General features: G+C 42.9%; 1 protein-coding gene across 1 annotated transcript in view; it reads left to right on the forward strand.

Annotated features, from left to right (window-relative positions):
• The window catches only part of TGFBR2 (transforming growth factor beta receptor 2), a 91,627-nt gene that overhangs the window by 626 nt on the left and 74,197 nt on the right, over window positions 1-16,804 (forward strand). The window lies entirely within an intron of this gene.

Consider the following 16,804-nt stretch of genomic DNA (forward strand, 5'->3'; position numbering starts at 1 on the left):
AAAGAAGGAAAGTTCAAGGGGAAGGGGGCCCGGGGCGCGTCGGGCCCCCTTTGTGCGGGCAGGAAAGGCGTTGCGCCGGCCGCGTCCGAGGCGAGCCCCCACCCCCCGGAAAGGGAAGTTTGAGAAGTTGCTCGGGCATCTGAAGGAGGCAGGGGAGCCGCGGCCCGGAGCCCAGGCCGCCGGGCGGCCGAACCAGCGGGCGCACCTGGGGTCGCCGCGGCCCCGGGGCGATGCTGCGCGCCCACCCGGGTCCGGCGGAGCCACCCCCTTGCGTGGCCAGCGATTCCGGCCGTGGCTCCGGGGAGGAGCCCGCACGCCCCCCCCCCCCCCCCCCCCCCCCCCCAGGCCGGCTTCTTGGCCCGGAGTCACTGTATGCAAGTTTCAAGGAAAGAAACGATTTCCAAAGGAAAGTTCTCTGGCCCCGCCGGTGGCTGGGCGTGGATGGGGAAGGGAGCGGGGGTTGTCAGGTGGAAGGCAGAGAGTTATTAACTCAGCGCCTACTGGGTGCTCCAGGTGCTGGAGATGTTGCCTGGAGCAGGACAGCCCTGCCTTCCCCGAGCTGACTGATGGTTCTCTGCTAAAGTGTCCTTTGGTGGAAACGGAAAGGTTAAGTTCCTAACTGTCTGTGAGATCCTGAAGGTTTTTTGAAGGTGAAAAATGCAGGAATGGAGTCCTTAATTACTTGTTGTGGAAAGTACCCAACCCCGAGACCTTCAAAGTTACATTTTTTGCAGCTGTGATTCCCATAACGGAGCGTCGGCAGCTGGGGTCAGTGTTAGCAGAGTAGTTGGACCTTTCAAGGCCTCAGTTTCCTCATCTGTAAAATGGTTAAATGTGGATAATTTTACATCCCCTTCATCTGTGACATCTTGTCGCTCTCGTTCTCGTCCTCCTTTGGTGACTTGGAGATGCGATGTGTAGGTAGATTTGGGATGAAGTATGGAGGGCTGACAGTCCACATCACCCCGAGGTACTTTCTTTTTTCTTTTCTTTTTTAACCAAGGGCCATAGTCAGACTCAACCTTTATGTTTGTCCGGAAGAAATAAGCACCAGCTTCTAAATGGTACATTTCAGAGGATTCGAAGTGGATTGAGAACTTTTTAAAATGATGGGGGCGCCTGGGTGACTCAGTCGGTTAGGCGTCCCGCTTCGGCTCAGGGCATGATCTCGAGGTCTGTGGGTTTCAGCCCCGCATCAGGCTCTGTGCTGACAGCTCAGAGCCTGGAGCCTGTTTCAGATTCTGTGTCTCCCTCTCTCTCTGCCCCTCCCCCAGCTCGTGCTCTGTCTCTCACTGTCTCAAAAATAAACGTTAAAAAAAATTTTAAATAAAATAAAATTATGGTTCATATGGAAGGTGGCATGGAGATGGGAGTTTTGAATGGAATGAGGCAGAAGTACTGTTGTAAACAAAACATCCTAACACAGATTTGAGTTTAACAAAATCCTAGCGTTTCGTTCTTGGATGTTTTCCTCTGTTGCAGCACCAGAGCGTTCAACTGTCTCTGATTATACTCCAGGCACTGAAAAACTGAACTGTACTTTGCTGGTAAAGATTTTAAATGGCACCCTTAATTTTCTGAGTATGTTAAAAGTCATTAAAACTTTTTGTTTCAGATTACGAAAGAAGGAAATCAGCAGGCCCTGGTTTCGTTAGGTTTTGTTTACAAGGATAAGATTTATGAATTTTCAGATTCCAGGTTCAGTAGTTCATCAGTCCGTTTCATTTCATCTGTGTACACATTTTTAAACAATTCGCTCAAAAGCCTAGTGGCTTTTTTATTTGGGCTTTTGGACAGTTTAGCAAAACCCATAGGTTTCATGTTTTGATGGAATTAAAGTTTCCAAATTTGAACTAAAGAATCACTTTGAATTTGTATTCATTTGAAATTAAATGTGCAAAGATGGTTTAAGGTTGAAGGTAGCTCTAATGAAAACAAGAAACCTATTTCCACTTGCATTTTAATTTTAATGTAAGTTAACGGTTTCAGGATTTTTCTAAAATAATTGGTACACTGTCAAGACTTTTTCAAAATATCTTAATGTGTGATAAGATATGAGGAAATGAGATTGTTCACGGTGTCCCATTAGTCACCTAAATAAGCCCATCTTCTGTTTAGTAGACTGATAAGTGGGCAAAGGATTTCAGTATAAGCACAAACTTCAGGAAGGAATGTTCTTAAATCCTTTTTATTTTTTAAAAAAATTTTTGTTTTGTAGCTCCACCCTTCCTAAATGCCCCAAATTAAGTAATTACTCTTCAGGGGAAAATCTTTAATGTCAAAAAACTCTTCAGGTATGAAAAGTGGGACTTTCACTTTTCAAATACCTAACAAGAGATTTCTGTGGAGGACTCAGTGTTGGTAAAAGTGTCATACAGATAAACTTCTTTCCTAAAATAATGTTATGTACTTACTTTGTCAAGGTCAGAGACTAGAGATCACTAGGCCCAGAATCAGATCTTTGGTCTATTGCTTTTCAGAAAACACATTTTTACCCCTAGGCCACTTCCTTTAATAACAGCTTATTTTTCACCGGGTATGGTTCATACAAAATACTCATCAGACCTTTTATCAAGGTAGCACCCCATCGCTGAAGAATCCCCATTACAGTCTGTGTAGCTGGCATAATTGCTACATGGTTTCCATTTTATTTATTATTTATTTATTTTTAATGTTTGTTTATTCTTGAGGTTGAGACAGAGTATGAGCGGGGAAGGGGCAGAGAGAGAGGGAGGCCAGAATCCGAAGCAGGCTCTAGGATCCCAGCGGTCAGCACAGAGCCTGCCGACATGGGACTCGAACCCACAAACCATGAAGTCAGTTTTTGTTAAGCTGAAGTCAGACGCTTAACTGACAGAGCCACCCAGGCACCCCATGTAGTTTCCATTTTAATTTACCGATCCTTAGTTATCAACGCAACTTTACAATTTTTTCTTTATTTTTTTTAACCCTGTTTTTCCAATTAAGAACGATACGTCATTGGTGCCATTGGAAAAGGTGGCCAGGACTTTCTTCCTTCCAAGCAATATATATAGAGTATCTTATTGTGCCAGACTCAGACCTGGAGGCACTCTCCTGAGTGAATAAGATAGACTTGGTCTTTGCTCCTGTTGAGTTTAACATAGGGGAGGGTGTGAAAGGCAAAGACAAAGATGCATAGTTTCACCCTGTGAACTTGGAGGCATTAATGCAGACTGTGTTTATTTCCTAGACCCCTTGGCAAAACCCCACTTGCTTGTTGAATGCTCTTGGAGGAGTGCCTGTTGAATGTTTTTTTTTCTCAGTCTCTTGGAACGTCTTTCTTTTCATTGATCTGTCTTTTTCTATACCTGCCATGTGGTAGGTCCCCACTTGGGCCACCCGAGTTCTCCACCCTGTAGCCATTGTGATAGACCCCAGGTGCCCATCCAGTCATTCTTTGGAGGAGATAAGAGCTTTGGAATCGAGGCCTCCTGGGTTTCAGACCCAGGCCTCCTGTTTACTGGCTGTGTTGCCTGATGTAGTAACCTTCCTCTTTAATCCTCCATGCCCTCCCTCATTTGTAAAATGGGGATTATCGAGTCATGGTAAGGATTAAGTGAAATAATGCTTTGAAGCGCTTAACACAGTGCCTACAACATAGTATATGCTCAGTAAATAGCAGCTGTCCTTATTATTATTAGCTCCTCAATCAGGCCTCGCAAGATCCTCCTCCAGGATCTGGTTGCCATTTGATTCTGAGACTTTGCATCCCACCAAGTGTCACGCTTGCCCAGTGTAGCCCTGTCATCCTGTATACGTACCCCCTGAGTAGTTTAGGCCTCTGAGTGCCTTTGTTCAAGCTGCTCTCTGCCCACAACTCCTGCCCCCCGAATACTGTTCCCTTGTCTTTCAGGCTTCACTCAAGTGTAGAGGTGCCTGGGTGGCTCAGGCCATCAGGCATCTGTCTGACTCTTGATTTTGGCTCAAGTCCTGATCCCAGGGTCGTGGGGTCAAGTCCCACGTTGGGCTCTGTTCTGACAGAACAGAGCCTGCTTGGGATTCTCTCCCCTTCTCTTTCTGCCCCTTGCTCATACTCTCTCTCTCTTTCAAAATAAATAAACCTAAAAAAAACAACAACAAACTTCACTCTATGTCACCTGCTTAAGGCAACCTCAACCCCAGGTTGAGCTAAGACATCCCCTCCTCTTAGCTCATAACAGTAGCCAAAATTATATCTTTATGAGACTCCCTGGCCAGTCAAGCCTCTCAAAAGGATGGGGTGGATCTTATTAGTGTCTCCATCCCAGGGTCTCTGGAAGTGCCTGACACCCAGGAAATGTTGAGTTGAGCTGCTGGTACCAACCAGCAGTCACTAGGCACCGGGAATTTGCTCTGAATGGTAAAATCTGACTGTTAGAATAGTTTTGGCTCGGGGTGCCTGGTTGGCTCAGTCAATTAAGCTTCTGACGTCGACTCAGGTCATGATATCACAGTTCATGAGTTGAAGCCCCACATCAGGCTATCTGCACAGAGCCCACTTTAGATACTCTGTACCTCTCTCTCTCTGCCCCTCCCCTGCTTGCTCACTCTCTCTCCAAAATAATCAACATTTAAAAAGAAAAAGAATAGTTTTGACTCTGATCTAAGTGGGCCGTGCGGCCGATTTTATACTATGTCATTGTTTTCTTATTCTGATGAGATATGGAACGAGAGCCTTCAGCTTCTGACCATCGTGATGGAAAGTCCTCATCCAGTCCCTTTAGCTATGCATTTTGAATTCGCACAAGGCATTCTAAGCCCTTCCACACTTCAGGGTTTCACTAAAGAAATCCTCCAGTAAATCCTGAATTCTCTCTCTTTTTTTGGTTCTAGAAGGTTGTCGAAAGGAGACTTTCATTAAAAATGAAGTGTTGAGATCTAAATATGCCTTTTACGTTTCTTTTTTTCATCCGGATTTTATGTTTTGGTTTATAAGTGGTGACGCAGAGCTGGTCTAAGGGCAGTGTGGCCCTTTAGCAAGCCTATCTGGGCTGCAGAGCGGTGTGGACGTTATTTAGGTCTGATGCAAACCACCGAAACAGTTTAAAATAGGGCGCAGAGGAAACCTACTTCCTGGCTAGAGCGTGGCATCTTTTAGCCAATTTCCACATAAAAGCGTAACTCTGTTACCTTGTTACCTTCTGCTCTCTAGGTCCTCACTTAAACTTTGGCTGATTTAACGCATGATTCTCAGGGGAAGTGACTTAGCAGAGAAGCATTAGCAGTAAGAACGCTCACTGCCTATTTTTTGCTGTTTTGTGTGTAATCTTGTGCTCCCTGGGTACTGCTCCTTCTGATCGAGGCACTGAGATGCTTCTCCTTCCTTGCCCTCCATGTCAGGAGGGTTTAAAACTCAGAGCAGGCACACTAGCTCACCTCAGGGAGAAGGGAGAAAGGAAATGAGCATTTGAAAATCTGCTCAGAGGGGCACCTGTGTGGCTTAGTCGGTTAGGCTTCCGACTTCGGCTCAGGTCATGATCTTGTGGTCCGTGGGTTCCAGCCCTGCATTGGGCTCTGTGCTGACAGCTCAGAGCCTGGAGCCTGTTTCATATTGTGTCTCCCTCTTTCTCTGCCCCTCCTCAGCTCGTGCTCTGTCTCTGTCTCAAAAATAAACAAACATTTAAAAAAAAGAAAAAAAGAAAATCTGCTCCGAGCCAGCTGCTTGGCATGGCTTATCTAATTTAATCTTTGGAAGAAGCCTGCAAGAGATGTTTTGTTATCTTTATTGATAAATGGGAAAGATGGGGTCTGCTCAAGGTCACTCGAGGTTTGCACGTGTGTGTGCGCGCATGTGCGCATGCAAAGTTTGCCTTGCTTGCACTCTGCTAGGCTCCTTTACATGGTGTATCTGTGAGCACAAGAGTTGACATGGGAGTTGCGGGGGGAAGAGTCACTGTGTTTGAGCAAGGGGAAACTGACCGTCTGATAGGATCAGTTCAGTGCTTCTGATTTCGTGATTTGCTCTGCTTGCGTGATCTGCCTCCTTCCTGACTCTCTTTATACTACAGAAAATCAACATAGGGCAGACTCTTTGCAAGGAAACTCTACTCTTCTGGTCTGATCACAGGGTCCTTCACGTGACCGGTGGCTTGACTTTTGATGGCGATTAGACAAGCACGTTACAGGCCTAGTGTATGATGCAAAAGAGTCCTCTGCCCAAATCCCAGGTCCGTAGGATCCACATCTGTGTGCACACTGCAAATGACTGCTGGTGAGAGTGGAAAGAACAGAATCTATCCGGTGTACCAAAGGGGGAAAGTTTGACTCTTGAGGTCCACTGGATTTGAACACTCGCAGGTGGTTGAGATTCTCCTCCTCGTGATAAGCTCTGGCCTTTTACTTGCTATGATCAGCTTTATAGGTTTGGCAGAATTACATGGAGTCCTTACATGCAGTCACCTCAGGATGGCCTGCTTAGGTTCCCTAGCATCTGTGTTTTGCTTATGTTTACAGGGTTGAAGCAGAGCCCATTAGATTGGGTTTAGCTGCAGAATAAGTGCCTATGACTGGTGAGGATGTAAGTGGGAAAGGCTGTCTGCTATGAAAATATGCAGCTCGCTTGCCCCTCCCTCCTTTCCTCCTCCTTCTTCCCTCCTTCCCTTCTTTCTTCAATCCCCCTTCCCTCCTCCCCCTGCTTCCCCCCCATTTCCTTCCCTCCATGCCTCTTCCATTCTTTCTTTCTTTCTTTTTCTTTCTTTCTTCTTTTGCGATAAGATTCCCCCTCCCAATTTTTTTCAGCTCAGTTAAAATATAGGCCTAGTATATGGGCAAAGGGTCCTCTGCTCTTGGTTTTAAAGGGCACACTGCCTTTGTTCTTCTCAAGTCAGACCCCTTGTCCATAGGGCAAGGAGACTCTGGGCCTCTGAATCCAACCTCCTCCCTCTCTTAGGTCACGTTTCAGGTACCTGGGAACCACAATTTGCGGTCCAGGTGGCCCTGGATTAGCTTTAACAGACTACCTGGACCTTTGGGTCCGTTTTGGTGAGGGCCCATATAGCCACTAGTCTGTGCGCCTAAGGGGGGGGGTGGCTAAGGCACAGCTGTGTGTGCATGGGGTGTGTGCAGGGGAGTGTTACAACTCGTGTGCCCCTACATACCTTACAAGGTGTAGGATGGAAGAGGCAGTGGAAAGAGGCCGTCATTGGCCAGGCCTGGGACAATGTTTACCCAAAACACCCAGTTCCAGGGAGGGACTTGAGTAGTTCAAGAGTTTTTAAAATGATGCCGGGTCTTGCAGAGTGTTTTGAAGATACATTTGTCCGTGAAGGTAGGACAGAACCTGCTTCACTGAATAGTTTCTCAGCTTGATTTGGAACTTGCAGTATTTTGACCTGTGGCACGTGGGCCTCTATCCGTCCCTGCCCTGGGTCTTCCAGCGCCAGTGATGTGTCTCGCATCAAGAACATTCCTCTGCAGAGCTGTGAGGTACAAACTTAGTTTTTGTTGATTGTATTCTATTTTCCCTGGAGAGACTGCTCGTTGATGAAAAAGCTAAGACTCTGTTTGTAATCATAATATATTTATTTTTGTGCAGGTCAGTTTCTCATAGTTTGTATTTTCTTGAAGGAAACTGTCGTTCTATTCATTTGACTTGTTCTGGGTGCTATTTCAATATATATATAGATTTTAAAGACTCCCAATGCTGTAGTTGCATTTCATCCATGTATTGGGAACCCTAGGGCAGGGTAGGACTTATCTGGATGTTTTCTTCTCCTCCTGTAAATATTTTTACATGAGTATCCGTGGCCTTCTCAAGCCTATGTAAGGACAACAAGAACATTAGGACAGTGCTAAGAAGTCAAAAGCCCTCTGACCCTATCAAAGGTATAAGATTGCCCAAACTATGCATGTTGGGGACTCAGGGACTTGTCAGCACGAACAGGAATGTTTTCGAAGGAAAATATGGAGTCAGGTGCATGCTTAGAACATGGGCCGCAGCAGGTCTTATCTGAGAAAGCTGTAAATCATTACAAGAGATTCACTGACCTGGGAGGTGACTCAGTCTGCTGCTTTGTGGATGACCACTGGTCATCCAAAAACTCTATGAACTTCACTTTTCTACACAGGGAAATCGAATTGGCCTCAGGCTCCCCGTGAGTGGCATCTGTCTCTCTCGAGGAAGCTGTTTCAAGAGTCTTCATGGACAGGTTTCCCAATGATGTATGTAGCCCACTTCTTGAGATCTTGCTACTTCCTGGATCATGCTGAGTACCACATCTCTATTAGTTTACCTTCAAAAATGTCTTAACGTTTATTTATTTATGAGAGAGAGAGGAAGAGCAAGAGCGAGAGAGCACGAGTGGGGAGGGAGAATGAGTTGGGGAGGAGCAGAGAGAGAGTGAGACATAAAATCTGAAGCAGGCTCCAGGCACTGAGCTGTCAGCACAGAGCCCGATGTGGGGCTCTACCTCACAAGCTATGAGATCCTGACCTGAGCTGAAGTCAGACGCTTAACCAGCTGAGCCACCCAAGAGCCCCTCTATGAGTTAACCTTCAGAATAACTCTATGAGATAGATTTTATAGTGCTCATTATAAGTCCGCCAGTGTTTAGGAAACTTAGCAAAGTCCACCTGGTTAGCAAATGATTATGCTGGGGTTGGAACCAAGATGGCGGGCGGGTTTTGAGATCCAGCCTCTAATTGTTACACTATATGCTATTCCATGGCTAGGCTGCCTAAATTGACATAAATCGTTTCTCTATTATAGCATGGGTGGTGGTGGTGGTGGTGGGAGTACATAGGGGTTAAGAAATAAGTAAGGGGTTAAGTAATGATAATATCCACCATTTTTCTAATGCTTTAGTGGTTTTCATTTATTATCCCATTTAATCTCTTTAGCTGAATAAAATATTGTTGGATTCATACACCAGGTAATCAAACATCATGCCTGTCTTGTGATCTTAATAGGAAAATGAAATATATATGTATCTATATATCAGTTGATGAATTGTGGAATATTTATGACATCAAGGAGTTTTTAGGTATTCTGTGCAAAACTGGCCCTTTATTTGGAAGGACTGGGGGAATTCAAGGATGCAGAAGTATGTAGGGGATATATATGGTATGCCAAGGTAGGTGTAACTTTCAAGGCTTATCCCTGGTATAGGCCCATCTCCTGGCCCTGGAAGGGGGACTGGCAAATTGGTTAGAAGTGTCATCAAGTTAAAGAACATTGAAGAAATCTTGCAGTGCCCCAAATATTACAGCTCACGTATAAAAGAAACTTGATGCAGGTTTTCCCAAATTGTCCCAGAGACAATCCAAAATATTTCTAGTATATCACTTAAAATGACTTACAAAGCTGAAAGTAACTTTTTCCAAGCGATTAAAAAATAAATTACAAGGGCGCCTGGGTGGCTCAGTTGGTTAAGTGTTCAACTCTTGGTTTCGGCTCAAGTCATGATCTTGCAGTTTGTGAGTTTGAGCCTTGTGGAATTCTCTCTCTTTCTCTCCCTCCCAGTCCCTCCCCTACTCTTGCTTTCTCTGTCTCAAAATAAATAAATAAGCTTAAAATGTTTTAAGAATTACAAATTCTGATCAACAGTTCTAGAGGAAAGACTGAATTATTTTTCCTTCTTTTTTTAATGTTTGTTTATTTGTGAGAGGGGAAAAAGAGACAAAACATGATCAGGGAAGGGACAAAGAGAACAGGAGACACAGAATCCTAAGCAGGCTCCAAGCTGTCAGCACAGAGCCCCAAGCAGGACTCAAACTCACAGTCCACGAGATCATGACCTGAGCTGAAGTTGGATGCTTAACTGACTGAGCCACCCAGGTGCCCCTGAATTACTTTTTATTGTCTCTATAGAGAATATTGCAAAATATCATTGGAAGAAGTGATCAAGGAGTATGCATTCAAAAAGGTAGCAAAAATATTTTAGAGGTATGTCAGATAGTTAATTAATAAAAATTGTTTTTTAAAAATTTTTTGTTTGTGGTATTTGTAGCTTTTTAAAATTTGTAATTTTAAGATGGTAAGATGCCATTTTAAATTCTAAATATTTGCTTTCATACCCTAATTTCTATTCTTAATGTTAATATTCTTTTTCTTAAAGAATGCCTTGAAATGTAAAAACTTCAGCTTTCACAAGACCCAACTCTATGCTTAATGGTAGGATTTGCTTGATGGCCTAAAAAATAAATAGAAATGCCTCCTCCCCCACTCCCCACCCCCATACAAACAGACTGAAGTCTACGTTGTTACATCACCAAACACAGGCTTCTTTTTTTCCAGATTTAGCTACACTCTTCATCGTTTCCCTAGTTTGGAGGCCCCATGCTAAGTAGAAAAGAAGTTGTAAATATGTAATTATCACAGAACCTTGATCTTGAATGAAACCCAGATCTGACCCTTAGTTTGAGTGAAGATTCTGCGTAGGAGACAGCTGAGGAAGACTAAAGTGTGTTACACTGACAACCAAGGTGTCTTGCCTAAGTCCCTCGGCCCCACTAGGTCTCATTTTTTTCTATGTACAGTGACAAGAATTGGACTAGATGATATTTCCAGTTTTTTTCTGTTCTGAAATGTTTCATTTTATAGCTTAGTGGAGGAAATCATTGAAATTGACTTAGAAAACATAATCCCTAACTAATCTAAGTAGAAAACTCAAAAGTCATTACAGGACAGAACTGACAGATACCACAAACAACCACTTGGAGTTTGTTGGAGATGACCACTCTTGAAAAAAGGAAAAGACGGGGCACCTGGGTGGCTCAGTCGGTTAAGTGTCCGGCTTCGGCTCAGGTCATGATCTCATGGTTTGTGGGTTCGAGCCCCGGGTCGGGCTCTGTGCTGACAGCTAGCTCAGAGCGTGGAGCTGCTTCATTCTGTGTCTCCCTTTCTCTGACCCTCCCCTGCTCATGCTGTCTCCCTCTCACTCAGAAATAAATAAAACGTTAAAAAAAATTTTTTTAAAAAAGGAAAAGAAAAAGAAACCATAGTTATTTTGAAAATTTCCTGGCACAGGTGCCTGAGCATACACCCTGACTAAATAGCATGTTTACTTGAACTAGCACTTCTTCCTTGCTGAAGAAAAGGCTTACTTGGTTTTGGTGGTAATACCATTTCTCTTTGGCAAATTATGGTGTTCTCATTCCCCCCTTCCCCTGAATTGGTTAAAATGTCTGGGAAGGCTTTTCCTGAGGAAGAGAATTATGAAATGCTTTGCTATGTCTAGGAAAAGAAAGTCCTAAAGGAGCTTCTATGGGTTTTTCTGGAAAAGAAAGGAAACTCGTCTGAATATATTTAGTCTTCTCCTGCCTTTCAAAGATTTCTCTACCACTTTTCTTAACATATTCCCAGAACAGACAGAATTTGCTACAGATTGGCAGATTGCAGACTGCTTTTTTAGGCAGGGGAGTAGCTATGAGCTCTGTTAACTGTATTTCTGTAGGGACTGCATAGACCAGTTAGCACAGAAGAGGAATCTAACTACTGCTTTGAATGACTATCTTATTACTGCATATCGCTCTTATATTTTGTTCTCTAAAACCCATAGGACTGGGGAAAAACTATTTGACCTCAAATATGTGAAAAGGCAAAAAGAAACCCACAGTCACATTTTGCATTCACTATTCTGGAGTCCCTTAAATCACCTTGTTGTAAAATAGTTTCTAACAATCTCAGCCCATCCTGGGCATTCTCTTATTCTTATCATTTCTATTATAATAAATCCTATAATTTTTATTGCCTCTCTCGTCACCTATTTATTTACTACAAGGAGCCACAGGCCAACCAGTCTTTTCAAACTTTTTTTCTATTTTCTGTTTTCCATCACCTCCAGCAAGCCCTGCTTGTCCCCTTCACAGGGGGACCCCTCCACAGACTTCATTTAACACCTACCTTTCATGTATTGTAATACACATTGAAGGGCAAATCTTGACCTCCACATTCTGACCCCCAAATGATGATTTTATATCATCCCCTGATAACAGCAACTGAGGATGTTCTAATACCTCGCTCCTCAAAGGGTGGTCCAGCAACCAGCAACAGCAGCATCCGGGAGAATTTACTGGAAATGCAGAACGTTGAGTCCCTCCCCAGACCTGCTGCTCCAAATCTGCATTTTTAACAAGATCCCCAGCTGATTCAGGTACACTCTTGAGAAGTCCTGCTCCAAAAGTATTAAAGCATTTTCCACAGAGAAGTCCAAGGATGTGTAGTGATTTGGGTAAACTGTCTTGACATTTGTAGGCCTCATTAAGAGCTATCATGCCTTGACATTTCTGAAAGTATGTGGCACTGTGCTGTATATAAAGTATGTACCCAATAAAGTAATGAACTAATGTCCTGTATTTCAGGACATGGTTTTGCTCTTCAACATTAAAAAAAAAAAAAAAAAAAGTCTTTTGCCTTGAGAAACTCAATTTTGCTGATGTTGACTGAGAACTCAAAATTTTTCTTGAATCCATCAAAGTTTATTTTAGACATTCTGAGCACCACCATGGGCTTTTTCCATGATTGGTGTCTGTCTTTCATTCACCATAAGGCAAATTTTTTGCATCTTAGTTACTTTTAAGAATTATTGGTCTCTAGCCTTTTAATTCTCCTACCTCTTTCTGATCTGATTTTTTTCAAATAACTCTATTCTCTGACTTGTTTTTTTTCCCTTTTGACAATTTAATGGTGTTTGGCAAAAAGCAAAACAAACAAAAAACAGAAAAAACCCTTTCCATTTAAACTTGTATCTCATGTTGCTGCCTTTTATATCAAATCTCAACCTTTTCATCAGAATAACTGTAAATCTTAATACCTAGAATCTCTTAATCAGACATTGATTTACAACAGGAACCTAATGACATGAAATGCATCACCATTTGGTTCCCTATTTGCTTATAAATTGTGCTACCAAAATGCAGATCTGAACTCTTGTTTTCTGCCATCTGTAAGAAGCTCAGTGGTTATTGCCCATGGACACCCTCTGTCCCTTTTCTCTTTTTTTTTTTTTTAATTTTTTTTTTTTTTTTCTAGGAGAGAGAGAGAGACAGCGTGAACAGGGGAGGGTCANGAAACAGGCTCCAGGCTCTGAGCTGGCAGTCAGCACAGAGCCCGACGCGGGGCTCGAACCCACGAACCGCGAGATCATGACCTAAGTGAAAGTCGGACGCTTAACCGACTAAGCCACCCAGGCGCCCCATGTCCCTTTTCTCTTTAATAAATATACATGGCCATCTGTTAAAGCTTCTCCCAGACATCATTTTGAATAGGGGACCCCTGCTAGAAAGCCTTGCATGGATCTTCTCCATAGATCCTCAGTGATTGATTACATGGCGCTCGCTTTCTCTGTGAAGTCAGTCGCTGAGTCAGTGTCCTTGGTTCCTAAGACTCACTGATGGGTCACAGGATGGGTTTGATGACTGCGTGCATGAATGAGGCTGGCCCTCCCCCCCATTTCCCTTTCTGCTCTTGAGCAGACCCTGGTCCATACAACCTAGGCCTCCTCACACGTCCTTTTGCTTTTAGATTTTCTGAGTTGTGGCTGTTCTGCTCCCCCCACATTTCCCCATTCTCCAGCGCTGCCCTATAACACCGCCACCATGCTGTATTAATGCCTGACCAAATGCCAGTCCCTCTGGTGGGTTTTCAGTTTATTATCCCAGTCAGATCTCCTTTCTGTCTCCTCTTTGCAGCCTCTCTCACAGGCCTGGCTTCCACAGTCAGGTGGCTTTGGTGACCAAGCTATCCTCGGCTGTATGTATGTGCCCCTTATTGGAATGAAAATTCATTGAGAGAGAACCTTCTGTCTGCTTCTTCCTGGCACTCAGCGTTGTATTCTCACTGAAAGGTAGTTGCTATTTAGAATTTATTGCTTTTAAAGGCCAGGGAAACTGCTTATAAATCCAAGATGGGATGGACAGATCTATACATCCATATCATCTATGTCTATGTCTGTATCTATCTATATATATTATATGGATATTTATTTAAATTTAAATATTTTTTTCTAGACTATTTACCCTTTCACTGCCAAGTGTGTCATCAGGGGTGTTGTCATCTTTAGCCACCTTAAGGGAACCTTGGGCTTGTGGGAAATTTCTCACCGTCTGATGTGTGTAAGTTGCTCTTTGCAGGAGAGGCTTCCTCTCTCTTCAGGCTTTAGTTTCTGTGAATTTGGGGGAGCTGTAGTCTGTGGGTGTTTTGGCCTTTTGTTTTTCCATCCATCACAGACTGCCTTTGGTTCATTCATCGTCTTGCGTGTGAATCTTTTGTAGAGGATGCAACGTGTTGCGACTATAGAAGCCAGAAAAAGTCATAAAGTAAATCATAATACCTTTTTTCCTTTTTTTTTTTTTTTTTTTTTTGTGCCACTCCTGCCTTTCATTTGTATGGATTTTAGGTTATCTCCTCCCATCGGGACGGTTGGGGAAGGGACAGTTGAATGAAGGAGTCTTAGTGCAATGGAGAATGCCTAAAAACACCCTTCTGCCTTCCCAGGAGAAGACATCCTATATTGCAAAGGTGACTCCTGGTTGTACCTTCTGGAAAGGCTGTAGATGTGGCCTCTGCCTCTCTTACCCCTCCCTGCTCTATCTAGGGAGAAAGGGAGATGAAATAAGAATTTTGTGTCTTAATATTCTGTGGCACTTAAGGGAAATGGGTGAGATAGAATACTTTTCATTTGATGTCTGTCAGTTAGCCTTCAAAACTGCTGAAAGCATTTATCTTTCAAGATTTTAAAGATAAAGTTGGCGAGGATGTTTGTGGCAATTATATAATCGGTTATGCAGCACTTTGCAAAGCATTTTGTCAAACTCAGAGTGTCTCCTGTTACCAGTTTATTAATGAAATACTTATAGTATCTTCAGGGCAAAGGAAGGAGTCTGGTTTCCTAACAGCTTCATGTTTACTTCTTAAATAACTGTTGAACTACAGTTCGGAGCTCATGGGCTTTGTTACTCTTCAAGGTATAACTCCTTTTAAAAGCAACTGACCAAATGTTAGATGTCTCTGTTCCACATGTTCTGCCAATCAAATCAGTTTTGTTCTCCTCTCTGTATTATTATAGAGAGTTCTGTAATTCATCTTTAAGGTCTGGGAAGGGAATCTTAACCTTGAGCTCTGATACAAAGTGCTGTTTGATTAGAATCAGTACTTTAATAAAACATATGTGAAAGGGAGTCACAGTGAGCATTTTACAATGTATATCATTGTCAAATCACTGTGTTGTACACCTGAAACTAATACAATATTGTATGTTGAGTATACCTCAATAAATAATAATAATAATAATAATAAAAGAGTGTTTAGAGGGAGCCCCTGAAGGTCTGACTGCCCGTGCCCCTTATCTTAAATCATCTTCCCATGTTACACAGAGTGACCATGGAGCCCACCCTGGCGCCTGTGCTCTCTGAATCGAAGTATCTTGAAGTTAGGGGAAAATGAAGGCATCAGAGTGTGGAGCTGATGATCGATGATTGATGATTGATTGAAAGCAGCCTCTTGCGTGCCCTTTATCTGCAGTGACCAGGACTGCAGTAAAACGTCCTGATTTTAGGGAACATTCCTGCCCACAGTCCTCCCTGCCACATATCTCTTGGGAACACATAAAACGTCTTTTGTGGTTCAAATAGCTGTCAAATGAATATGAAAGGCCCAGCAAACATCGTAAAAATAGTCATTTGCCAAACTTGTCTAGGCAGATAAAAACTAGTGTCAGGAAAACAGAAGAGAGCAGTGATTTGAGTAACTTTATTAGTTTTGAGACTTAACTGGGGAAAGAGGACCCGTGGGGGAAAAAAGTCTGGTCTGAGAACTTTGAAGAAAACATATTGACCGTGTCTGGTTATAATAATTGTTTAATAATCCCTTATGTTAATGGAGTGCTTTGTTATCTGTAAAACAGTTTCACCTGGATGTCACATTTCATTTTGGAAACAACCCTCTGTGTGGGTGTAATTCTCCTGTTTTACAGATAATGTGGAAATGGAAGCCCAGAAAACGGAAACCATCCAAGGCATTGTAAAGCACCACAGATGTGTGTTTTTGTCATCTTACCATTTTTTAGTCATTGTGCCCCCTTGCCACTTAATTTCTAAGAAAACGTGAGACACACGCTATGGTCCCGTCACGTTTTTATATTTCTGTAGCGAAATCGAGGAAGAGGGGATGGTGGGGTCAACAGCAGCAGCCTTGTTCTTTGCCTTAAAAATTGGAAACCATATTTAGGACTGGCAAATACCCTCCTTCAAGACCTACTTCTTTGAGGGTTCTGTCACTAGTCTTCCTAGAGCTGAAGCTATATAATGAGTCATTTTTCTGGTTCTCCTTCTCTTGCAGGCAGTTTTTCTCTTAAACACCATGCGATCTGCCTTCTTGAGGTTATGTCGCTATTGCCAATAGGCACGTGTTACCATTTATAAAAGACTATGGCATTGCCATGGTCTTACGTTTTGTTCTTCAGAACTTCAAGGTGCTTCACCAAATCACACGTAGGAAAGGTCTGTCTTCACCATATAGGCATAGAGGTCAGGAATTGTCTTTGGCTTCCTTTCCCATTCATCTTAGAGATGAATCTCTGAATAAAGATATGGAGAAGAACGTGGTTGTTTTGACTGGTAGGTCACAAGAAACGCAGAAGTCCAATATTTATTTAACTTACTTTTGTACGCCAATACCAAGAGCACACTATGTACACTGTATGTTAGCTGACTTGACAATAAATTACATTAAAATAAAGACAGACAGAAAGAAAAAAGAAATAAATTACTTTTGTATAAAATAGCTTGTATCTTGAGGAGTAGCAGTGCCGACTTATTTGACTGACATTTTCAAAGGATATAATAAAGAATGACCTTGATGAGCAGA

This window comes from Hyaena hyaena, unplaced genomic scaffold, assembly GCF_003009895.1.
Source record: "Hyaena hyaena isolate Hyena2069 unplaced genomic scaffold, ASM300989v1 scaffold_1220, whole genome shotgun sequence".
In the NCBI taxonomy this organism is placed as follows: Eukaryota; Metazoa; Chordata; class Mammalia; order Carnivora; family Hyaenidae; genus Hyaena; species Hyaena hyaena.